The sequence below is a fragment of the Schistocerca americana genome, chromosome 2, assembly GCF_021461395.2.
Source record: "Schistocerca americana isolate TAMUIC-IGC-003095 chromosome 2, iqSchAmer2.1, whole genome shotgun sequence".
Taxonomy (NCBI): Eukaryota; Metazoa; Arthropoda; class Insecta; order Orthoptera; family Acrididae; genus Schistocerca; species Schistocerca americana.
This window is the reverse complement of record NC_060120.1, coordinates 352456517-352480382: the sequence shown is the minus strand read 5'-3', so window position 1 is coordinate 352480382 and position 23866 is coordinate 352456517. Positions and strand designations below refer to the sequence as shown.

The window sequence follows — 23866 nt, the reverse complement described above, 5'->3', positions numbered from 1 at the left end:
ATATTCTTCTCAACAGTGGTGAGTGCTGCCTGCAGAAAGCGTTTATCTTGCGAATTCGCGTGAAAGTTTGTGTTCCCTGTGAGGCCCACTACTTGGGATTAACTTGACTGCTCCAGCCAGGTGGCTCGTTGGTCTAGGGGTATGATTCCTGCTTTGGGTGCAGGAGGTCCCGGGTTCAAATCCCGGACGAGCCCTGCCATTTTGACCGTGCTGAAGCGTAGGTGGAACTCAGCCCCGGTTGCAGCTCCTCAATGAAGAGTAGACGCCTGTAATAGCACGTGGATATAACAAGAATGCGGCACCAGTAAAGTACGTAGGTGGAATTCGGTAGAAAGGCAGACGGTAATTTTGCATGCAACGGAAAACAAGGTTGTCTTTGCGGGATATGTGCACCGTGAGTGGAGATTCAGCTTAATTGTGCGACAGTCTACCCTCATCTTACTAGCGACGGCAACAACCAAGGGGTGGCATGTAAGATTGAGCGTGGCTAAGAGTTTTTCATTATTAGTTAGCATCACACTTTGACAGAGCTGTGACAAGGCGAGTAGGGTGAGCTCAGGAAAGCCAGTAGCAAGCGCACTTGAAGTAGCCCTGAAGAACCGGATTATAAATTTTGCCAGCCATAATGGAGCTAGGGGCGTTCTCAGTTACCAAATACCGGTGCAATAAGAGAGCAACAGTATTTGACAGTAAAATGACGCCCTATCCGTCTAGCATACGACATTGCTTGTCTCTGCATTCGCGGACGTGAGGTCATCTCGGAAATGAAATCCGAAATATAGATTAAAATTGTTGTGTTCCCGCCCGGGATCGAACCGGGGACCTTCTGCGTGTAAAGCAGACGTGATAACCGCTACACCACGGAAACGACGGTTCTTTTCATGTACCACCCGGAGACTCGTAATAGCAACAGTTTGTCTTCTGTGTTAGCAAGGGCATCGGCTACGAGCTCCCTCCGATTCGTGAAGTTCCTGTAGTAAAAGACGTCGATGGAAACAATCCAACCGCGACAGACAGGGAGAACGCTGGCTGAGCTGCAGCCCTACATGGTGAGACCATCAAAGGTGGCGTCATTCACATGCAGTGCGTTTTCGGAACGAATAGGCTCGTTGGTCTAGGGGTATGATTCCTGCTTCGGGTGCAGGAGGTCCCGGGTTCAAATCCCGGACGAGCCCTTGCGTTTTGTACAACGGTGTGGTAACAAATCGCATGGCGGCGGCTGTTTCGCGCATTTCCAGGCCTCCAAGTCAGCGCTAAAATCCGACAACCAGTTCTGAAACCGTTTCATGTTTCATTTGAGCCATGTGCACCCTGCTGATGGAACGTTTGAAGTTGATTTAAATGGTCACAGTAGAGATCGTAGCAAGTGTCTTGCTGAGTGGGACGAAAACGGGTTTCCGCCCGCAATCGAGCCGGGGACCTTCTGCGTGTTAGGCACGGCGCCTGGGCTCGGCGGCAGCTGCTGCTGCTCTTTCCTTCCTTACGAGATACCGTCGATTCGCGCAGTCGTTATTGCAAAAGATGTCACCAAAGGCAATCGCTTCGTTAGCGGCACTTTGCCTGGGCTCGGCGGCAGCTCTACATGGAGGCACCAGCAGCCCAGCCAGGCCGCCGCCGGCACCGGTGCGCCACAGCGCAAGGAGCCGGCGGCCGCCCTGCAATGCCCCTGTCGTTGCATATTCCACCCGCCCCATATCCTCTCCATGTCTGACTCACTACCCCAAATGACACTGCAGTCGACGTGCTTATTACTATCGCTTTTGGAAGAACCAAGGCGCAGTATTCTAGTGTCGAACCGGTACTGCAAATTGGGATTAAGCAAAAATTTATTGTGTGGTCGAGCGACAGCCTCGGCTCGCTCTTCCTACATGATCGCTTCTTGTGCGGAATAATTCCTAGCTCGCCGATGGCTTCAGAGTTGGTCTTCTCGAAGTTTTGCTTTCGCACTGCATTCCGCAATCTTTTCGTTATGAGTTGTGTGCTTCGGTTTCCCGACTTTCTTGTGTTTAGTGTGTTTGGCTTCTCTTAACCCTTAGCCACCGCTTGCCGAAATTTCCACACTATCATCTGTCGATCTGCAGAGCTCGATGAAGGCATCGCGGCCGTTCCTGAGCTCGTGGAACGGTCGAATCTGTAGTTGTTTCCAGATCTCTCCCACACAACGGCCTCCCAGAAGCTTGGATTACAGAAGTACGCCACTACTCCCAGCCGGAGATTCACGATTGAAAGCAGAATGACATGAGCTACACGCAGCTCCGATTTTTTTTTTTTTTTTGTGTCTGACCTACTTTGAAAGACTTTGTAGTCGATTTACTTACTACTATCGCTGTTGGAAACCAGGTGATAACCGCACAGTATTTTAGAGACGATCAGGTAATGAAAATTTAGAATAAGTAAAACAGTATCAAAATAAGTTGTGTGGTGGAGCAGCACATGCAATTCACGCTTCCTAGATAATCGTTACTGCATAGAATAATTCTTTTGTCTGCGGCGTCTTCAGTATCCGTCTTCTGGAAATTTTGCTTGCAGTATATTTTGCAATCTTTTCGTTATGAGTTGGTGCTTGGTTTCCCGATGTTCTTTTGTTTAGTGCATTCGCCTCCTCTTAACCCTGAGAAAGCACATACCGAAACTGAGGCACTGCCGGCTGTTCATAAGCAGTGCTCGATGAAGTTATTTCGCTTTTTATTCGTTGCCTTTAATATTCTTCTCAACAGTGGTGAGTGCTGCCTGCAGAAAGCGTTTATCTTGCGAATTCGCGTGAAAGTTTGTGTTCCCTGTGAGGCCCACTACTTGGGATTAACTTGACTGCTCCAGCCAGGTGGCTCGTTGGTCTAGGGGTATGATTCCTGCTTTGGGTGCAGGAGGTCCCGGGTTCAAATCCCGGACGAGCCCTGCCATTTTGACCGTGCTGAAGCGTAGGTGGAACTCAGCCCCGGTTGCAGCTCCTCAATGAAGAGTAGACGCCTGTTATAGCACGTGGATATAACAAGAATGCGGCACCAGTAAAGTACGTAGGTGGAATTCGGTAGAAAGGCAGACGGTAATTTTGCATGCAACGGAAAACAAGGTTGTCTTTGCGGGATATGTGCACCGTGAGTGGAGATTCAGCTTAATTGTGCGACAGTCTACCCTCATCTTACTAGCGACGGCAACAACCAAGGGGTGGCATGTAAGATTGAGCGTGGCTAAGAGTTTTTCATTATTAGTTAGCATCACACTTTGACAGAGCTGTGACAAGGCGAGTAGGGTGAGCTCAGGAAAGCCAGTAGCAAGCGCACTTGAAGTAGCCCTGAAGAACCGGATTATAAATTTTGCCAGCCATAATGGAGCTAGGGGCGTTCTCAGTTACCAAATACCGGTGCAATAAGAGAGCAACAGTATTTGACAGTAAAATGACGCCCTATCCGTCTAGCATACGACATTGCTTGTCTCTGCATTCGCGGACGTGAGGTCATCTCGGAAATGAAATCCGAAATATAGATTAAAATTATTGTGTTCCCGCCCGGGATCGAACCGGGGACCTTCTGCGTGTAAAGCAGACGTGATAACCGCTACACCACGGAAACGACGGTTCTTTTCATGTACCACCCGGAGACTCGTAATAGCAACAGTTTGTCTTCTGTGTTAGCAAGGGCATCGGCTACGAGCTCCCTCCGATTCGTGAAGTTCCTGTAGTAAAAGACGTCGATGGAAACAATCCAACCGCGACAGACAGGGAGAACGCTGGCTGAGCTGCAGCCCTACATGGTGAGACCATCAAAGGTGGCGTCATTCACATGCAGTGCGTTTTCGGAACGAATAGGCTCGTTGGTCTGGGGGTATGATTCCTGCTTCGGGTGCAGGAGGTCCCGGGTTCAAATCGCGGACGAGTCCTTGCGTTTTGTACAACGGTGTGGTAACAAATCGCATGGCGGCGGCTGTTTCGCGCATTTCCAGGCCTCCAAGTCAGCGCTAAAATCCGACAACCAGTTCTGAAACCGTTTCATGTTTCATTTGAGCCATGTGCACCCTGCTGATGGAACGTTTGAAGTTGATTTAAATGGTCACAGTAGAGATCGTAGCAAGTGTCTTGCTGAGTGGGACGAAAACGGGTTTCCGCCCGCAATCGAGCCGGGGACCTTCTGCGTGTTAGGCACGGCGCCTGGGCTCGGCGGCAGCTGCTGCTGCTCTTTCCTTCCTTACGAGATACCGTCGATTCGCGCAGTCGTTATTGCAAAAGATGTCACCAAAGGCAATCGCTTCGTTAGCGGCACTTTGCCTGGGCTCGGCGGCAGCTCTACATGGAGGCACCAGCAGCCCAGCCAGGCCGCCGCCGGCACCGGTGCGCCACAGCGCAAGGAGCCGGCGGCCGCCCTGCAATGCCCCTGTCGTTGCATATTCCACCCGCCCCATATCCTCTCCATGTCTGACTCACTACCCCAAATGACACTGCAGTCGACGTGCTTATTACTATCGCTTTTGGAAGAACCAAGGCGCAGTATTCTAGTGTCGAACCGGTACTGCAAATTGGGATTAAGCAAAAATTTATTGTGTGGTCGAGCGACAGCCTCGGCTCGCTCTTCCTACATGATCGCTTCTTGTGCGGAATAATTCCTAGCTCGCCGATGGCTTCAGAGTTGGTCTTCTCGAAGTTTTGCTTTCGCACTGCATTCCGCAATCTTTTCGTTATGAGTTGTGTGCTTCGGTTTCCCGACTTTCTTGTGTTTAGTGTGTTTGGCTTCTCTTAACCCTTAGCCACCGCTTGCCGAAATTTCCACACTATCATCTGTCGATCTGCAGAGCTCGATGAAGGCATCGCGGCCGTTCCTGAGCTCGTGGAACGGTCGAATCTGTAGTTGTTTCCAGATCTCTCCCACACAACGGCCTCCCAGAAGCTTGGATTACAGAAGTACGCCACTACTCCCAGCCGGAGATTCACGATTGAAAGCAGAATGACATGAGCTACACGCAGCTCCGATTTTTTTTTTTTTTGTGTCTGACCTACTTTGAAAGACTTTGTAGTCGATTTACTTACTACTATCGCTGTTGGAAACCAGGTGATAACCGCACAGTATTTTAGAGACGATCAGGTAATGAAAATTTAGAATAAGTAAAACAGTATCAAAAGAAGTTGTGTGGTGGAGCAGCACATGCAATTCACGCTTCCTAGATAATCGTTACTGCATAGAATAATTCTTTTGTCTGCGGCGTCTTCAGTATCCGTCTTCTGGAAATTTTGCTTGCAGTATATTTTGCAATCTTTTCGTTATGAGTTGGTGCTTGGTTTCCCGATGTTCTTTTGTTTAGTGCATTCGCCTCCTCTTAACCCTGAGAAAGCACATACCGAAACTGAGGCACTGCCGGCTGTTCATAAGCAGTGCTCGATGAAGTTATTTCGCTTTTTATTCGTTGCCTTTAATATTCTTCTCAACAGTGGTGAGTGCTGCCTGCAGAAAGCGTTTATCTTGCGAATTCGCGTGAAAGTTTGTGTTCCCTGTGAGGCCCACTACTTGGGATTAACTTGACTGCTCCAGCCAGGTGGCTCGTTGGTCTAGGGGTATGATTCCTGCTTTGGGTGCAGGAGGTCCCGGGTTCAAATCCCGGACGAGCCCTGCCATTTTGACCGTGCTGAAGCGTAGGTGGAACTCAGCCCCGGTTGCAGCTCCTCAATGAAGAGTAGACGCCTGTAATAGCACGTGGATATAACAAGAATGCGGCACCAGTAAAGTACGTAGGTGGAATTCGGTAGAAAGGCAGACGGTAATTTTGCATGCAACGGAAAACAAGGTTGTCTTTGCGGGATATGTGCACCGTGAGTGGAGATTCAGCTTAATTGTGCGACAGTCTACCCTCATCTTACTAGCGACGGCAACAACCAAGGGGTGGCATGTAAGATTGAGCGTGGCTAAGAGTTTTTCATTATTAGTTAGCATCACACTTTGACAGAGCTGTGACAAGGCGAGTAGGGTGAGCTCAGGAAAGCCAGTAGCAAGCGCACTTGAAGTAGCCCTGAAGAACCGGATTATAAATTTTGCCAGCCATAATGGAGCTAGGGGCGTTCTCAGTTACCAAATACCGGTGCAATAAGAGAGCAACAGTATTTGACAGTAAAATGACGCCCTATCCGTCTAGCATACGACATTGCTTGTCTCTGCATTCGCGGACGTGAGGTCATCTCGGAAATGAAATCCGAAATATAGATTAAAATTGTTGTGTTCCCGCCCGGGATCGAACCGGGGACCTTCTGCGTGTAAAGCAGACGTGATAACCGCTACACCACGGAAACGACGGTTCTTTTCATGTACCACCCGGAGACTCGTAATAGCAACAGTTTGTCTTCTGTGTTAGCAAGGGCATCGGCTACGAGCTCCCTCCGATTCGTGAAGTTCCTGTAGTAAAAGACGTCGATGGAAACAATCCAACCGCGACAGACAGGGAGAACGCTGGCTGAGCTGCAGCCCTACATGGTGAGACCATCAAAGGTGGCGTCATTCACATGCAGTGCGTTTTCGGAACGAATAGGCTCGTTGGTCTGGGGGTATGATTCCTGCTTCGGGTGCAGGAGGTCCCGGGTTCAAATCCCGGACGAGTCCTTGCGTTTTGTACAACGGTGTGGTAACAAATCGCATGGCGGCGGCTGTTTCGCGCATTTCCAGGCCTCCAAGTCAGCGCTAAAATCCGACAACCAGTTCTGAAACCGTTTCATGTTTCATTTGAGCCATGTGCACCCTGCTGATGGAACGTTTGAAGTTGATTTAAATGGTCACAGTAGAGATCGTAGCAAGTGTCTTGCTGAGTGGGACGAAAACGGGTTTCCGCCCGCAATCGAGCCGGGGACCTTCTGCGTGTTAGGCACGGCGCCTGGGCTCGGCGGCAGCTGCTGCTGCTCTTTCCTTCCTTACGAGATACCGTCGATTCGCGCAGTCGTTATTGCAAAAGATGTCACCAAAGGCAATCGCTTCGTTAGCGGCACTTTGCCTGGGCTCGGCGGCAGCTCTACATGGAGGCACCAGCAGCCCAGCCAGGCCGCCGCCGGCACCGGTGCGCCACAGCGCAAGGAGCCGGCGGCCGCCCTGCAATGCCCCTGTCGTTGCATATTCCACCCGCCCCATATCCTCTCCATGTCTGACTCACTACCCCAAATGACACTGCAGTCGACGTGCTTATTACTATCGCTTTTGGAAGAACCAAGGCGCAGTATTCTAGTGTCGAACCGGTACTGCAAATTGGGATTAAGCAAAAATTTATTGTGTGGTCGAGCGACAGCCTCGGCTCGCTCTTCCTACATGATCGCTTCTTGTGCGGAATAATTCCTAGCTCGCCGATGGCTTCAGAGTTGGTCTTCTCGAAGTTTTGCTTTCGCACTGCATTCCGCAATCTTTTCGTTATGAGTTGTGTGCTTCGGTTTCCCGACTTTCTTGTGTTTAGTGTGTTTGGCTTCTCTTAACCCTTAGCCACCGCTTGCCGAAATTTCCACACTATCATCTGTCGATCTGCAGAGCTCGATGAAGGCATCGCGGCCGTTCCTGAGCTCGTGGAACGGTCGAATCTGTAGTTGTTTCCAGATCTCTCCCACACAACGGCCTCCCAGAAGCTTGGATTACAGAAGTACGCCACTACTCCCAGCCGGAGATTCACGATTGAAAGCAGAATGACATGAGCTACACGCAGCTCCGATTTTTTTTTTTTTTTTGTGTCTGACCTACTTTGAAAGACTTTGTAGTCGATTTACTTACTACTATCGCTGTTGGAAACCAGGTGATAACCGCACAGTATTTTAGAGACGATCAGGTAATGAAAATTTAGAATAAGTAAAACAGTATCAAAAGAAGTTGTGTGGTGGAGCAGCACATGCAATTCACGCTTCCTAGATAATCGTTACTGCATAGAATAATTCTTTTGTCTGCGGCGTCTTCAGTATCCGTCTTCTGGAAATTTTGCTTGCAGTATATTTTGCAATCTTTTCGTTATGAGTTGGTGCTTGGTTTCCCGATGTTCTTTTGTTTAGTGCATTCGCCTCCTCTTAACCCTGAGAAACCACATACCGAAACTGAGGCACTGCCGGCTGTTCATAAGCAGTGCTCGATGAAGTTATTTCGCTTTTTATTCGTTGCCTTTAATATTCTTCTCAACAGTGGTGAGTGCTGCCTGCAGAAAGCGTTTATCTTGCGAATTCGCGTGAAAGTTTGTGTTCCCTGTGAGGCCCACTACTTGGGATTAACTTGACTGCTCCAGCCAGGTGGCTCGTTGGTCTAGGGGTATGATTCCTGCTTTGGGTGCAGGAGGTCCCGGGTTCAAATCCCGGACGAGCCCTGCCATTTTGACCGTGCTGAAGCGTAGGTGGAACTCAGCCCCGGTTGCAGCTCCTCAATGAAGAGTAGACGCCTGTAATAGCACGTGGATATAACAAGAATGCGGCACCAGTAAAGTACGTAGGTGGAATTCGGTAGAAAGGCAGACGGTAATTTTGCATGCAACGGAAAACAAGGTTGTCTTTGCGGGATATGTGCACCGTGAGTGGAGATTCAGCTTAATTGTGCGACAGTCTACCCTCATCTTACTAGCGACGGCAACAACCAAGGGGTGGCATGTAAGATTGAGCGTGGCTAAGAGTTTTTCATTATTAGTTAGCATCACACTTTGACAGAGCTGTGACAAGGCGAGTAGGGTGAGCTCAGGAAAGCCAGTAGCAAGCGCACTTGAAGTAGCCCTGAAGAACCGGATTATAAATTTTGCCAGCCATAATGGAGCTAGGGGCGTTCTCAGTTACCAAATACCGGTGCAATAAGAGAGCAACAGTATTTGACAGTAAAATGACGCCCTATCCGTCTAGCATACGACATTGCTTGTCTCTGCATTCGCGGACGTGAGGTCATCTCGGAAATGAAATCCGAAATATAGATTAAAATTGTTGTGTTCCCGCCCGGGATCGAACCGGGGACCTTCTGCGTGTAAAGCAGACGTGATAACCGCTACACCACGGAAACGACGGTTCTTTTCATGTACCACCCGGAGACTCGTAATAGCAACAGTTTGTCTTCTGTGTTAGCAAGGGCATCGGCTACGAGCTCCCTCCGATTCGTGAAGTTCCTGTAGTAAAAGACGTCGATGGAAACAATCCAACCGCGACAGACAGGGAGAACGCTGGCTGAGCTGCAGCCCTACATGGTGAGACCATCAAAGGTGGCGTCATTCACATGCAGTGCGTTTTCGGAACGAATAGGCTCGTTGGTCTAGGGGTATGATTCCTGCTTCGGGTGCAGGAGGTCCCGGGTTCAAATCCCGGACGAGCCCTTGCGTTTTGTACAACGGTGTGGTAACAAATCGCATGGCGGCGGCTGTTTCGCGCATTTCCAGGCCTCCAAGTCAGCGCTAAAATCCGACAACCAGTTCTGAAACCGTTTCATGTTTCATTTGAGCCATGTGCACCCTGCTGATGGAACGTTTGAAGTTGATTTAAATGGTCACAGTAGAGATCGTAGCAAGTGTCTTGCTGAGTGGGACGAAAACGGGTTTCCGCCCGCAATCGAGCCGGGGACCTTCTGCGTGTTAGGCACGGCGCCTGGGCTCGGCGGCAGCTGCTGCTGCTCTTTCCTTCCTTACGAGATACCGTCGATTCGCGCAGTCGTTATTGCAAAAGATGTCACCAAAGGCAATCGCTTCGTTAGCGGCACTTTGCCTGGGCTCGGCGGCAGCTCTACATGGAGGCACCAGCAGCCCAGCCAGGCCGCCGCCGGCACCGGTGCGCCACAGCGCAAGGAGCCGGCGGCCGCCCTGCAATGCCCCTGTCGTTGCATATTCCACCCGCCCCATATCCTCTCCATGTCTGACTCACTACCCCAAATGACACTGCAGTCGACGTGCTTATTACTATCGCTTTTGGAAGAACCAAGGCGCAGTATTCTAGTGTCGAACCGGTACTGCAAATTGGGATTAAGCAAAAATTTATTGTGTGGTCGAGCGACAGCCTCGGCTCGCTCTTCCTACATGATCGCTTCTTGTGCGGAATAATTCCTAGCTCGCCGATGGCTTCAGAGTTGGTCTTCTCGAAGTTTTGCTTTCGCACTGCATTCCGCAATCTTTTCGTTATGAGTTGTGTGCTTCGGTTTCCCGACTTTCTTGTGTTTAGTGTGTTTGGCTTCTCTTAACCCTTAGCCACCGCTTGCCGAAATTTCCACACTATCATCTGTCGATCTGCAGAGCTCGATGAAGGCATCGCGGCCGTTCCTGAGCTCGTGGAACGGTCGAATCTGTAGTTGTTTCCAGATCTCTCCCACACAACGGCCTCCCAGAAGCTTGGATTACAGAAGTACGCCACTACTCCCAGCCGGAGATTCACGATTGAAAGCAGAATGACATGAGCTACACGCAGCTCCGATTTTTTTTTTTTTTTTGTGTCTGACCTACTTTGAAAGACTTTGTAGTCGATTTACTTACTACTATCGCTGTTGGAAACCAGGTGATAACCGCACAGTATTTTAGAGACGATCAGGTAATGAAAATTTAGAATAAGTAAAACAGTATCAAAAGAAGTTGTGTGGTGGAGCAGCACATGCAATTCACGCTTCCTAGATAATCGTTACTGCATAGAATAATTCTTTTGTCTGCGGCGTCTTCAGTATCCGTCTTCTGGAAATTTTGCTTGCAGTATATTTTGCAATCTTTTCGTTATGAGTTGGTGCTTGGTTTCCCGATGTTCTTTTGTTTAGTGCATTCGCCTCCTCTTAACCCTGAGAAACCACATACCGAAACTGAGGCACTGCCGGCTGTTCATAAGCAGTGCTCGATGAAGTTATTTCGCTTTTTATTCGTTGCCTTTAATATTCTTCTCAACAGTGGTGAGTGCTGCCTGCAGAAAGCGTTTATCTTGCGAATTCGCGTGAAAGTTTGTGTTCCCTGTGAGGCCCACTACTTGGGATTAACTTGACTGCTCCAGCCAGGTGGCTCGTTGGTCTAGGGGTATGATTCCTGCTTTGGGTGCAGGAGGTCCCGGGTTCAAATCCCGGACGAGCCCTGCCATTTTGACCGTGCTGAAGCGTAGGTGGAACTCAGCCCCGGTTGCAGCTCCTCAATGAAGAGTAGACGCCTGTAATAGCACGTGGATATAACAAGAATGCGGCACCAGTAAAGTACGTAGGTGGAATTCGGTAGAAAGGCAGACGGTAATTTTGCATGCAACGGAAAACAAGGTTGTCTTTGCGGGATATGTGCACCGTGAGTGGAGATTCAGCTTAATTGTGCGACAGTCTACCCTCATCTTACTAGCGACGGCAACAACCAAGGGGTGGCATGTAAGATTGAGCGTGGCTAAGAGTTTTTCATTATTAGTTAGCATCACACTTTGACAGAGCTGTGACAAGGCGAGTAGGGTGAGCTCAGGAAAGCCAGTAGCAAGCGCACTTGAAGTAGCCCTGAAGAACCGGATTATAAATTTTGCCAGCCATAATGGAGCTAGGGGCGTTCTCAGTTACCAAATACCGGTGCAATAAGAGAGCAACAGTATTTGACAGTAAAATGACGCCCTATCCGTCTAGCATACGACATTGCTTGTCTCTGCATTCGCGGACGTGAGGTCATCTCGGAAATGAAATCCGAAATATAGATTAAAATTGTTGTGTTCCCGCCCGGGATCGAACCGGGGACCTTCTGCGTGTAAAGCAGACGTGATAACCGCTACACCACGGAAACGACGGTTCTTTTCATGTACCACCCGGAGACTCGTAATAGCAACAGTTTGTCTTCTGTGTTAGCAAGGGCATCGGCTACGAGCTCCCTCCGATTCGTGAAGTTCCTGTAGTAAAAGACGTCGATGGAAACAATCCAACCGCGACAGACAGGGAGAACGCTGGCTGAGCTGCAGCCCTACATGGTGAGACCATCAAAGGTGGCGTCATTCACATGCAGTGCGTTTTCGGAACGAATAGGCTCGTTGGTCTAGGGGTATGATTCCTGCTTCGGGTGCAGGAGGTCCCGGGTTCAAATCCCGGACGAGCCCTTGCGTTTTGTACAACGGTGTGGTAACAAATCGCATGGCGGCGGCTGTTTCGCGCATTTCCAGGCCTCCAAGTCAGCGCTAAAATCCGACAACCAGTTCTGAAACCGTTTCATGTTTCATTTGAGCCATGTGCACCCTGCTGATGGAACGTTTGAAGTTGATTTAAATGGTCACAGTAGAGATCGTAGCAAGTGTCTTGCTGAGTGGGACGAAAACGGGTTTCCGCCCGCAATCGAGCCGGGGACCTTCTGCGTGTTAGGCACGGCGCCTGGGCTCGGCGGCAGCTGCTGCTGCTCTTTCCTTCCTTACGAGATACCGTCGATTCGCGCAGTCGTTATTGCAAAAGATGTCACCAAAGGCAATCGCTTCGTTAGCGGCACTTTGCCTGGGCTCGGCGGCAGCTCTACATGGAGGCACCAGCAGCCCAGCCAGGCCGCCGCCGGCACCGGTGCGCCACAGCGCAAGGAGCCGGCGGCCGCCCTGCAATGCCCCTGTCGTTGCATATTCCACCCGCCCCATATCCTCTCCATGTCTGACTCACTACCCCAAATGACACTGCAGTCGACGTGCTTATTACTATCGCTTTTGGAAGAACCAAGGCGCAGTATTCTAGTGTCGAACCGGTACTGCAAATTGGGATTAAGCAAAAATTTATTGTGTGGTCGAGCGACAGCCTCGGCTCGCTCTTCCTACATGATCGCTTCTTGTGCGGAATAATTCCTAGCTCGCCGATGGCTTCAGAGTTGGTCTTCTCGAAGTTTTGCTTTCGCACTGCATTCCGCAATCTTTTCGTTATGAGTTGTGTGCTTCGGTTTCCCGACTTTCTTGTGTTTAGTGTGTTTGGCTTCTCTTAACCCTTAGCCACCGCTTGCCGAAATTTCCACACTATCATCTGTCGATCTGCAGAGCTCGATGAAGGCATCGCGGCCGTTCCTGAGCTCGTGGAACGGTCGAATCTGTAGTTGTTTCCAGATCTCTCCCACACAACGGCCTCCCAGAAGCTTGGATTACAGAAGTACGCCACTACTCCCAGCCGGAGATTCACGATTGAAAGCAGAATGACATGAGCTACACGCAGCTCCGATTTTTTTTTTTTTTTGTGTCTGACCTACTTTGAAAGACTTTGTAGTCGATTTACTTACTACTATCGCTGTTGGAAACCAGGTGATAACCGCACAGTATTTTAGAGACGATCAGGTAATGAAAATTTAGAATAAGTAAAACAGTATCAAAATAAGTTGTGTGGTGGAGCAGCACATGCAATTCACGCTTCCTAGATAATCGTTACTGCATAGAATAATTCTTTTGTCTGCGGCGTCTTCAGTATCCGTCTTCTGGAAATTTTGCTTGCAGTATATTTTGCAATCTTTTCGTTATGAGTTGGTGCTTGGTTTCCCGATGTTCTTTTGTTTAGTGCATTCGCCTCCTCTTAACCCTGAGAAAGCACATACCGAAACTGAGGCACTGCCGGCTGTTCATAAGCAGTGCTCGATGAAGTTATTTCGCTTTTTATTCGTTGCCTTTAATATTCTTCTCAACAGTGGTGAGTGCTGCCTGCAGAAAGCGTTTATCTTGCGAATTCGCGTGAAAGTTTGTGTTCCCTGTGAGGCCCACTACTTGGGATTAACTTGACTGCTCCAGCCAGGTGGCTCGTTGGTCTAGGGGTATGATTCCTGCTTTGGGTGCAGGAGGTCCCGGGTTCAAATCCCGGACGAGCCCTGCCATTTTGACCGTGCTGAAGCGTAGGTGGAACTCAGCCCCGGTTGCAGCTCCTCAATGAAGAGTAGACGCCTGTTATAGCACGTGGATATAACAAGAATGCGGCACCAGTAAAGTACGTAGGTGGAATTCGGTAGAAAGGCAGACGGTAATTTTGCATGCAACGGAAAACAAGGTTGTCTTTGCGGGATATGTGCACCGTGAGTGGAGATTCAGCTTAATTGTGCGACAGTCTACCCTCATCTTACTAGCGACGGCAACAACCAAGGGGTGGCATGTAAGATTGAGCGTGGCTAAGAGTTTTTCATTATTAGTTAGCATCACACTTTGACAGAGCTGTGACAAGGCGAGTAGGGTGAGCTCAGGAAAGCCAGTAGCAAGCGCACTTGAAGTAGCCCTGAAGAACCGGATTATAAATTTTGCCAGCCATAATGGAGCTAGGGGCGTTCTCAGTTACCAAATACCGGTGCAATAAGAGAGCAACAGTATTTGACAGTAAAATGACGCCCTATCCGTCTAGCATACGACATTGCTTGTCTCTGCATTCGCGGACGTGAGGTCATCTCGGAAATGAAATCCGAAATATAGATTAAAATTATTGTGTTCCCGCCCGGGATCGAACCGGGGACCTTCTGCGTGTAAAGCAGACGTGATAACCGCTACACCACGGAAACGACGGTTCTTTTCATGTACCACCCGGAGACTCGTAGTAGCAACAGTTTGTCTTCTGTGTTAGCAAGGGCATCGGCTACGAGCTCCCTCCGATTCGTGAAGTTCCTGTAGTAAAAGACGTCGATGGAAACAATCCAACCGCGACAGACAGGGAGAACGCTGGCTGAGCTGCAGCCCTACATGGTGAGACCATCAAAGGTGGCGTCATTCACATGCAGTGCGTTTTCGGAACGAATAGGCTCGTTGGTCTGGGGGTATGATTCCTGCTTCGGGTGCAGGAGGTCCCGGGTTCAAATCGCGGACGAGTCCTTGCGTTTTGTACAACGGTGTGGTAACAAATCGCATGGCGGCGGCTGTTTCGCGCATTTCCAGGCCTCCAAGTCAGCGCTAAAATCCGACAACCAGTTCTGAAACCGTTTCATGTTTCATTTGAGCCATGTGCACCCTGCTGATGGAACGTTTGAAGTTGATTTAAATGGTCACAGTAGAGATCGTAGCAAGTGTCTTGCTGAGTGGGACGAAAACGGGTTTCCGCCCGCAATCGAGCCGGGGACCTTCTGCGTGTTAGGCACGGCGCCTGGGCTCGGCGGCAGCTGCTGCTGCTCTTTCCTTCCTTACGAGATACCGTCGATTCGCGCAGTCGTTATTGCAAAAGATGTCACCAAAGGCAATCGCTTCGTTAGCGGCACTTTGCCTGGGCTCGGCGGCAGCTCTACATGGAGGCACCAGCAGCCCAGCCAGGCCGCCGCCGGCACCGGTGCGCCACAGCGCAAGGAGCCGGCGGCCGCCCTGCAATGCCCCTGTCGTTGCATATTCCACCCGCCCCATATCCTCTCCATGTCTGACTCACTACCCCAAATGACACTGCAGTCGACGTGCTTATTACTATCGCTTTTGGAAGAACCAAGGCGCAGTATTCTAGTGTCGAACCGGTACTGCAAATTGGGATTAAGCAAAAATTTATTGTGTGGTCGAGCGACAGCCTCGGCTCGCTCTTCCTACATGATCGCTTCTTGTGCGGAATAATTCCTAGCTCGCCGATGGCTTCAGAGTTGGTCTTCTCGAAGTTTTGCTTTCGCACTGCATTCCGCAATCTTTTCGTTATGAGTTGTGTGCTTCGGTTTCCCGACTTTCTTGTGTTTAGTGTGTTTGGCTTCTCTTAACCCTTAGCCACCGCTTGCCGAAATTTCCACACTATCATCTGTCGATCTGCAGAGCTCGATGAAGGCATCGCGGCCGTTCCTGAGCTCGTGGAACGGTCGAATCTGTAGTTGTTTCCAGATCTCTCCCACACAACGGCCTCCCAGAAGCTTGGATTACAGAAGTACGCCACTACTCCCAGCCGGAGATTCACGATTGAAAGCAGAATGACATGAGCTACACGCAGCTCCGATTTTTTTTTTTTTTTTGTGTCTGACCTACTTTGAAAGACTTTGTAGTCGATTTACTTACTACTATCGCTGTTGGAAACCAGGTGATAACCGCACAGTATTTTAGAGACGATCAGGTAATGAAAATTTAGAATAAGTAAAACAGTATCAAAAGAAGTTGTGTGGTGGAGCAGCACATGCAATTCACGCTTCCTAGATAATCGTTACTGCATAGAATAATTCTTTTGTCTGCGGCGTCTTCAGTATCCGTCTTCTGGAAATTTTGCTTGCAGTATATTTTGCAATCTTTTCGTTATGAGTTGGTGCTTGGTTTCCCGATGTTCTTTTGTTTAGTGCATTCGCCTCCTCTTAACCCTGAGAAACCACATACCGAAACTGAGGCACTGCCGGCTGTTCATAAGCAGTGCTCGATGAAGTTATTTCGCTTTTTATTCGTTGCCTTTAATATTCTTCTCAACAGTGGTGAGTGCTGCCTGCAGAAAGCGTTTATCTTGCGAATTCGCGTGAAAGTTTGTGTTCCCTGTGAGGCCCACTACTTGGGATTAACTTGACTGCTCCAGCCAGGTGGCTCGTTGGTCTAGGGGTATGATTCCTGCTTTGGGTGCAGGAGGTCCCGGGTTCAAATCCCGGACGAGCCCTGCCATTTTGACCGTGCTGAAGCGTAGGTGGAACTCAGCCCCGGTTGCAGCTCCTCAATGAAGAGTAGACGCCTGTAATAGCACGTGGATATAACAAGAATGCGGCACCAGTAAAGTACGTAGGTGGAATTCGGTAGAAAGGCAGACGGTAATTTTGCATGCAACGGAAAACAAGGTTGTCTTTGCGGGATATGTGCACCGTGAGTGGAGATTCAGCTTAATTGTGCGACAGTCTACCCTCATCTTACTAGCGACGGCAACAACCAAGGGGTGGCATGTAAGATTGAGCGTGGCTAAGAGTTTTTCATTATTAGTTAGCATCACACTTTGACAGAGCTGTGACAAGGCGAGTAGGGTGAGCTCAGGAAAGCCAGTAGCAAGCGCACTTGAAGTAGCCCTGAAGAACCGGATTATAAATTTTGCCAGCCATAATGGAGCTAGGGGCGTTCTCAGTTACCAAATACCGGTGCAATAAGAGAGCAACAGTATTTGACAGTAAAATGACGCCCTATCCGTCTAGCATACGACATTGCTTGTCTCTGCATTCGCGGACGTGAGGTCATCTCGGAAATGAAATCCGAAATATAGATTAAAATTGTTGTGTTCCCGCCCGGGATCGAACCGGGGACCTTCTGCGTGTAAAGCAGACGTGATAACCGCTACACCACGGAAACGACGGTTCTTTTCATGTACCACCCGGAGACTCGTAATAGCAACAGTTTGTCTTCTGTGTTAGCAAGGGCATCGGCTACGAGCTCCCTCCGATTCGTGAAGTTCCTGTAGTAAAAGACGTCGATGGAAACAATCCAACCGCGACAGACAGGGAGAACGCTGGCTGAGCTGCAGCCCTACATGGTGAGACCATCAAAGGTGGCGTCATTCACATGCAGTGCGTTTTCGGAACGAATAGGCTCGTTGGTCTAGGGGTATGATTCCTGCTTCGGGTGCAGGAGGTCCCGGGTTCAAATCCCGGACGAGCCCTTGCGTTTTGTACAACGGTGTGGTAACAAATCGCATGGCGGCGGCTGTTTCGCGCATTTCCAGGCCTCCAAGTCAGCGCTAAAATCCGACAACCAGTTCTGAAACCGTTTCATGTTTCATTTGAGCCATGTGCACCCTGCTGATGGAACGTTTGAAGTTGATTTAAATGGTCACAGTAGAGATCGTAGCAAGTGTCTTGCTGAGTGGGACGAAAACGGGTTTCCGCCCGCAATCGAGCCGGGGACCTTCTGCGTGTTAGGCACGGCGCCTGGGCTCGGCGGCAGCTGCTGCTGCTCTTTCCTTCCTTACGAGATACCGTCGATTCGCGCAGTCGTTATTGCAAAAGATGTCACCAAAGGCAATCGCTTCGTTAGCGGCACTTTGCCTGGGCTCGGCGGCAGCTCTACATGGAGGCACCAGCAGCCCAGCCAGGCCGCCGCCGGCACCGGTGCGCCACAGCGCAAGGAGCCGGCGGCCGCCCTGCAATGCCCCTGTCGTTGCATATTCCACCCGCCCCATATCCTCTCCATGTCTGACTCACTACCCCAAATGACACTGCAGTCGACGTGCTTATTACTATCGCTTTTGGAAGAACCAAGGCGCAGTATTCTAGTGTCGAACCGGTACTGCAAATTGGGATTAAGCAAAAATTTATTGTGTGGTCGAGCGACAGCCTCGGCTCGCTCTTCCTACATGATCGCTTCTTGTGCGGAATAATTCCTAGCTCGCCGATGGCTTCAGAGTTGGTCTTCTCGAAGTTTTGCTTTCGCACTGCATTCCGCAATCTTTTCGTTATGAGTTGTGTGCTTCGGTTTCCCGACTTTCTTGTGTTTAGTGTGTTTGGCTTCTCTTAACCCTTAGCCACCGCTTGCCGAAATTTCCACACTATCATCTGTCGATCTGCAGAGCTCGATGAAGGCATCGCGGCCGTTCCTGAGCTCGTGGAACGGTCGAATCTGTAGTTGTTTCCAGATCTCTCCCACACAACGGCCTCCCAGAAGCTTGGATTACAGAAGTACGCCACTACTCCCAGCCGGAGATTCACGATTGAAAGCAGAATGACATGAGCTACACGCAGCTCCGATTTTTTTTTTTTTTTGTGTCTGACCTACTTTGAAAGACTTTGTAGTCGATTTACTTACTACTATCGCTGTTGGAAACCAGGTGATAACCGCACAGTATTTTAGAGACGATCAGGTAATGAAAATTTAGAATAAGTAAAACAGTATCAAAATAAGTTGTGTGGTGGAGCAGCACATGCAATTCACGCTTCCTAGATAATCGTTACTGCATAGAATAATTCTTTTGTCTGCGGCGTCTTCAGTATCCGTCTTCTGGAAATTTTGCTTGCAGTATATTTTGCAATCTTTTCGTTATGAGTTGGTGCTTGGTTTCCCGATGTTCTTTTGTTTAGTGCATTCGCCTCCTCTTAACCCTGAGAAAGCACATACCGAAACTGAGGCACTGCCGGCTGTTCATAAGCAGTGCTCGATGAAGTTATTTCGCTTTTTATTCGTTGCCTTTAATATTCTTCTCAACAGTGGTGAGTGCTGCCTGCAGAAAGCGTTTATCTTGCGAATTCGCGTGAAAGTTTGTGTTCCCTGTGAGGCCCACTACTTGGGATTAACTTGACTGCTCCAGCCAGGTGGCTCGTTGGTCTAGGGGTATGATTCCTGCTTTGGGTGCAGGAGGTCCCGGGTTCAAATCCCGGACGAGCCCTGCCATTTTGACCGTGCTGAAGCGTAGGTGGAACTCAGCCCCGGTTGCAGCTCCTCAATGAAGAGTAGACGCCTGTTATAGCACGTGGATATAACAAGAATGCGGCACCAGTAAAGTACGTAGGTGGAATTCGGTAGAAAGGCAGACGGTAATTTTGCATGCAACGGAAAACAAGGTTGTCTTTGCGGGATATGTGCACCGTGAGTGGAGATTCAGCTTAATTGTGCGACAGTCTACCCTCATCTTACTAGCGACGGCAACAACCAAGGGGTGGCATGTAAGATTGAGCGTGGCTAAGAGTTTTTCATTATTAGTTAGCATCACACTTTGACAGAGCTGTGACAAGGCGAGTAGGGTGAGCTCAGGAAAGCCAGTAGCAAGCGCACTTGAAGTAGCCCTGAAGAACCGGATTATAAATTTTGCCAGCCATAATGGAGCTAGGGGCGTTCTCAGTTACCAAATACCGGTGCAATAAGAGAGCAACAGTATTTGACAGTAAAATGACGCCCTATCCGTCTAGCATACGACATTGCTTGTCTCTGCATTCGCGGACGTGAGGTCATCTCGGAAATGAAATCCGAAATATAGATTAAAATTATTGTGTTCCCGCCCGGGATCGAACCGGGGACCTTCTGCGTGTAAAGCAGACGTGATAACCGCTACACCACGGAAACGACGGTTCTTTTCATGTACCACCCGGAGACTCGTAATAGCAACAGTTTGTCTTCTGTGTTAGCAAGGGCATCGGCTACGAGCTCCCTCCGATTCGTGAAGTTCCTGTAGTAAAAGACGTCGATGGAAACAATCCAACCGCGACAGACAGGGAGAACGCTGGCTGAGCTGCAGCCCTACATGGTGAGACCATCAAAGGTGGCGTCATTCACATGCAGTGCGTTTTCGGAACGAATAGGCTCGTTGGTCTGGGGGTATGATTCCTGCTTCGGGTGCAGGAGGTCCCGGGTTCAAATCGCGGACGAGTCCTTGCGTTTTGTACAACGGTGTGGTAACAAATCGCATGGCGGCGGCTGTTTCGCGCATTTCCAGGCCTCCAAGTCAGCGCTAAAATCCGACAACCAGTTCTGAAACCGTTTCATGTTTCATTTGAGCCATGTGCACCCTGCTGATGGAACGTTTGAAGTTGATTTAAATGGTCACAGTAGAGATCGTAGCAAGTGTCTTGCTGAGTGGGACGAAAACGGGTTTCCGCCCGCAATCGAGCCGGGGACCTTCTGCGTGTTAGGCACGGCGCCTGGGCTCGGCGGCAGCTGCTGCTGCTCTTTCCTTCCTTACGAGATACCGTCGATTCGCGCAGTCGTTATTGCAAAAGATGTCACCAAAGGCAATCGCTTCGTTAGCGGCACTTTGCCTGGGCTCGGCGGCAGCTCTACATGGAGGCACCAGCAGCCCAGCCAGGCCGCCGCCGGCACCGGTGCGCCACAGCGCAAGGAGCCGGCGGCCGCCCTGCAATGCCCCTGTCGTTGCATATTCCACCCGCCCCATATCCTCTCCATGTCTGACTCACTACCCCAAATGACACTGCAGTCGACGTGCTTATTACTATCGCTTTTGGAAGAACCAAGGCGCAGTATTCTAGTGTCGAACCGGTACTGCAAATTGGGATTAAGCAAAAATTTATTGTGTGGTCGAGCGACAGCCTCGGCTCGCTCTTCCTACATGATCGCTTCTTGTGCGGAATAATTCCTAGCTCGCCGATGGCTTCAGAGTTGGTCTTCTCGAAGTTTTGCTTTCGCACTGCATTCCGCAATCTTTTCGTTATGAGTTGTGTGCTTCGGTTTCCCGACTTTCTTGTGTTTAGTGTGTTTGGCTTCTCTTAACCCTTAGCCACCGCTTGCCGAAATTTCCACACTATCATCTGTCGATCTGCAGAGCTCGATGAAGGCATCGCGGCCGTTCCTGAGCTCGTGGAACGGTCGAATCTGTAGTTGTTTCCAGATCTCTCCCACACAACGGCCTCCCAGAAGCTTGGATTACAGAAGTACGCCACTACTCCCAGCCGGAGATTCACGATTGAAAGCAGAATGACATGAGCTACACGCAGCTCCGATTTTTTTTTTTTTTTGTGTCTGACCTACTTTGAAAGACTTTGTAGTCGATTTACTTACTACTATCGCTGTTGGAAACCAGGTGATAACCGCACAGTATTTTAGAGACGATCAGGTAATGAAAATTTAGAATAAGTAAAACAGTATCAAAAGAAGTTGTGTGGTGGAGCAGCACATGCAATTCACGCTTCCTAGATAATCGTTACTGCATAGAATAATTCTTTTGTCTGCGGCGTCTTCAGTATCCGTCTTCTGGAAATTTTGCTTGCAGTATATTTTGCAATCTTTTCGTTATGAGTTGGTGCTTGGTTTCCCGATGTTCTTTTGTTTAGTGCATTCGCCTCCTCTTAACCCTGAGAAAGCACATACCGAAACTGAGGCACTGCCGGCTGTTCATAAGCAGTGCTCGATGAAGTTATTTCGCTTTTTATTCGTTGCCTTTAATATTCTTCTCAACAGTGGTGAGTGCTGCCTGCAGAAAGCGTTTATCTTGCGAATTCGCGTGAAAGTTTGTGTTCCCTGTGAGGCCCACTACTTGGGATTAACTTGACTGCTCCAGCCAGGTGGCTCGTTGGTCTAGGGGTATGATTCCTGCTTTGGGTGCAGGAGGTCCCGGGTTCAAATCCCGGACGAGCCCTGCCATTTTGACCGTGCTGAAGCGTAGGTGGAACTCAGCCCCGGTTGCAGCTCCTCAATGAAGAGTAGACGCCTGTAATAGCACGTGGATATAACAAGAATGCGGCACCAGTAAAGTACGTAGGTGGAATTCGGTAGAAAGGCAGACGGTAATTTTGCATGCAACGGAAAACAAGGTTGTCTTTGCGGGATATGTGCACCGTGAGTGGAGATTCAGCTTAATTGTGCGACAGTCTACCCTCATCTTACTAGCGACGGCAACAACCAAGGGGTGGCATGTAAGATTGAGCGTGGCTAAGAGTTTTTCATTATTAGTTAGCATCACACTTTGACAGAGCTGTGACAAGGCGAGTAGGGTGAGCTCAGGAAAGCCAGTAGCAAGCGCACTTGAAGTAGCCCTGAAGAACCGGATTATAAATTTTGCCAGCCATAATGGAGCTAGGGGCGTTCTCAGTTACCAAATACCGGTGCAATAAGAGAGCAACAGTATTTGACAGTAAAATGACGCCCTATCCGTCTAGCATACGACATTGCTTGTCTCTGCATTCGCGGACGTGAGGTCATCTCGGAAATGAAATCCGAAATATAGATTAAAATTGTTGTGTTCCCGCCCGGGATCGAACCGGGGACCTTCTGCGTGTAAAGCAGACGTGATAACCGCTACACCACGGAAACGACGGTTCTTTTCATGTACCACCCGGAGACTCGTAATAGCAACAGTTTGTCTTCTGTGTTAGCAAGGGCATCGGCTACGAGCTCCCTCCGATTCGTGAAGTTCCTGTAGTAAAAGACGTCGATGGAAACAATCCAACCGCGACAGACAGGGAGAACGCTGGCTGAGCTGCAGCCCTACATGGTGAGACCATCAAAGGTGGCGTCATTCACATGCAGTGCGTTTTCGGAACGAATAGGCTCGTTGGTCTGGGGGTATGATTCCTGCTTCGGGTGCAGGAGGTCCCGGGTTCAAATCCCGGACGAGTCCTTGCGTTTTGTACAACGGTGTGGTAACAAATCGCATGGCGGCGGCTGTTTCGCGCATTTCCAGGCCTCCAAGTCAGCGCTAAAATCCGACAACCAGTTCTGAAACCGTTTCATGTTTCATTTGAGCCATGTGCACCCTGCTGATGGAACGTTTGAAGTTGATTTAAATGGTCACAGTAGAGATCGTAGCAAGTGTCTTGCTGAGTGGGACGAAAACGGGTTTCCGCCCGCAATCGAGCCGGGGACCTTCTGCGTGTTAGGCACGGCGCCTGGGCTCGGCGGCAGCTGCTGCTGCTCTTTCCTTCCTTACGAGATACCGTCGATTCGCGCAGTCGTTATTGCAAAAGATGTCACCAAAGGCAATCGCTTCGTTAGCGGCACTTTGCCTGGGCTCGGCGGCAGCTCTACATGGAGGCACCAGCAGCCCAGCCAGGCCGCCGCCGGCACCGGTGCGCCACAGCGCAAGGAGCCGGCGGCCGCCCTGCAATGCCCCTGTCGTTGCATATTCCACCCGCCCCATATCCTCTCCATGTCTGACTCACTACCCCAAATGACACTGCAGTCGACGTGCTTATTACTATCGCTTTTGGAAGAACCAAGGCGCAGTATTCTAGTGTCGAACCGGTACTGCAAATTGGGATTAAGCAAAAATTTATTGTGTGGTCGAGCGACAGCCTCGGCTCGCTCTTCCTACATGATCGCTTCTTGTGCGGAATAATTCCTAGCTCGCCGATGGCTTCAGAGTTGGTCTTCTCGAAGTTTTGCTTTCGCACTGCATTCCGCAATCTTTTCGTTATGAGTTGTGTGCTTCGGTTTCCCGACTTTCTTGTGTTTAGTGTGTTTGGCTTCTCTTAACCCTTAGCCACCGCTTGCCGAAATTTCCACACTATCATCTGTCGATCTGCAGAGCTCGATGAAGGCATCGCGGCCGTTCCTGAGCTCGTGGAACGGTCGAATCTGTAGTTGTTTCCAGATCTCTCCCACACAACGGCCTCCCAGAAGCTTGGATTACAGAAGTACGCCACTACTCCCAGCCGGAGATTCACGATTGAAAGCAGAATGACATGAGCTACACGCAGCTCCGATTTT

At 49.8% G+C, this 23866-nt stretch overlaps 24 non-coding genes across 24 annotated transcripts; 15 read left to right on the top strand and 9 right to left on the bottom strand.

Annotated features, from left to right (window-relative positions):
• The first annotated feature begins 122 nt into the window (after positions 1–122).
• Positions 123–194, top strand: Trnap-ugg. The gene has a single exon. It is a non-coding gene; the product is annotated as a tRNA-Pro (tRNA).
• A 601-nt stretch (positions 195–795) lies between these two features.
• Trnav-uac lies at positions 796–868 on the bottom strand. The gene has a single exon. It is a non-coding gene; the product is annotated as a tRNA-Val (tRNA).
• A 235-nt stretch (positions 869–1103) lies between these two features.
• Trnap-cgg lies at positions 1104–1175 on the top strand. The gene has a single exon. It is a non-coding gene; the product is annotated as a tRNA-Pro (tRNA).
• Positions 1176–2823: 1648 nt separating this feature from the next.
• On the top strand, positions 2824–2895 carry Trnap-ugg. Its single transcript has one exon. It is a non-coding gene; the product is annotated as a tRNA-Pro (tRNA).
• A 601-nt stretch (positions 2896–3496) lies between these two features.
• On the bottom strand, positions 3497–3569 carry Trnav-uac. Its single transcript has one exon. It is a non-coding gene; the product is annotated as a tRNA-Val (tRNA).
• A 1953-nt stretch (positions 3570–5522) lies between these two features.
• On the top strand, positions 5523–5594 carry Trnap-ugg. The gene has a single exon. It is a non-coding gene; the product is annotated as a tRNA-Pro (tRNA).
• Positions 5595–6195: 601 nt separating this feature from the next.
• Positions 6196–6268, bottom strand: Trnav-uac. Its single transcript has one exon. It is a non-coding gene; the product is annotated as a tRNA-Val (tRNA).
• A 235-nt stretch (positions 6269–6503) lies between these two features.
• On the top strand, positions 6504–6575 carry Trnap-cgg. Its single transcript has one exon. It is a non-coding gene; the product is annotated as a tRNA-Pro (tRNA).
• A 1648-nt stretch (positions 6576–8223) lies between these two features.
• On the top strand, positions 8224–8295 carry Trnap-ugg. The gene has a single exon. It is a non-coding gene; the product is annotated as a tRNA-Pro (tRNA).
• A 601-nt stretch (positions 8296–8896) lies between these two features.
• Trnav-uac lies at positions 8897–8969 on the bottom strand. The gene has a single exon. It is a non-coding gene; the product is annotated as a tRNA-Val (tRNA).
• A 235-nt stretch (positions 8970–9204) lies between these two features.
• Trnap-cgg lies at positions 9205–9276 on the top strand. Its single transcript has one exon. It is a non-coding gene; the product is annotated as a tRNA-Pro (tRNA).
• Positions 9277–10924: 1648 nt separating this feature from the next.
• Positions 10925–10996, top strand: Trnap-ugg. Its single transcript has one exon. It is a non-coding gene; the product is annotated as a tRNA-Pro (tRNA).
• A 601-nt stretch (positions 10997–11597) lies between these two features.
• Trnav-uac lies at positions 11598–11670 on the bottom strand. Its single transcript has one exon. It is a non-coding gene; the product is annotated as a tRNA-Val (tRNA).
• Positions 11671–11905: 235 nt separating this feature from the next.
• Trnap-cgg lies at positions 11906–11977 on the top strand. Its single transcript has one exon. It is a non-coding gene; the product is annotated as a tRNA-Pro (tRNA).
• Positions 11978–13624: 1647 nt separating this feature from the next.
• Positions 13625–13696, top strand: Trnap-ugg. The gene has a single exon. It is a non-coding gene; the product is annotated as a tRNA-Pro (tRNA).
• A 601-nt stretch (positions 13697–14297) lies between these two features.
• Trnav-uac lies at positions 14298–14370 on the bottom strand. The gene has a single exon. It is a non-coding gene; the product is annotated as a tRNA-Val (tRNA).
• Positions 14371–16325: 1955 nt separating this feature from the next.
• Trnap-ugg lies at positions 16326–16397 on the top strand. The gene has a single exon. It is a non-coding gene; the product is annotated as a tRNA-Pro (tRNA).
• A 601-nt stretch (positions 16398–16998) lies between these two features.
• Trnav-uac lies at positions 16999–17071 on the bottom strand. The gene has a single exon. It is a non-coding gene; the product is annotated as a tRNA-Val (tRNA).
• Positions 17072–17306: 235 nt separating this feature from the next.
• On the top strand, positions 17307–17378 carry Trnap-cgg. Its single transcript has one exon. It is a non-coding gene; the product is annotated as a tRNA-Pro (tRNA).
• A 1647-nt stretch (positions 17379–19025) lies between these two features.
• Trnap-ugg lies at positions 19026–19097 on the top strand. The gene has a single exon. It is a non-coding gene; the product is annotated as a tRNA-Pro (tRNA).
• Positions 19098–19698: 601 nt separating this feature from the next.
• Positions 19699–19771, bottom strand: Trnav-uac. Its single transcript has one exon. It is a non-coding gene; the product is annotated as a tRNA-Val (tRNA).
• A 1954-nt stretch (positions 19772–21725) lies between these two features.
• Positions 21726–21797, top strand: Trnap-ugg. The gene has a single exon. It is a non-coding gene; the product is annotated as a tRNA-Pro (tRNA).
• Positions 21798–22398: 601 nt separating this feature from the next.
• On the bottom strand, positions 22399–22471 carry Trnav-uac. The gene has a single exon. It is a non-coding gene; the product is annotated as a tRNA-Val (tRNA).
• Positions 22472–22706: 235 nt separating this feature from the next.
• Positions 22707–22778, top strand: Trnap-cgg. Its single transcript has one exon. It is a non-coding gene; the product is annotated as a tRNA-Pro (tRNA).
• Positions 22779–23866: the final 1088 nt, after the last annotated feature.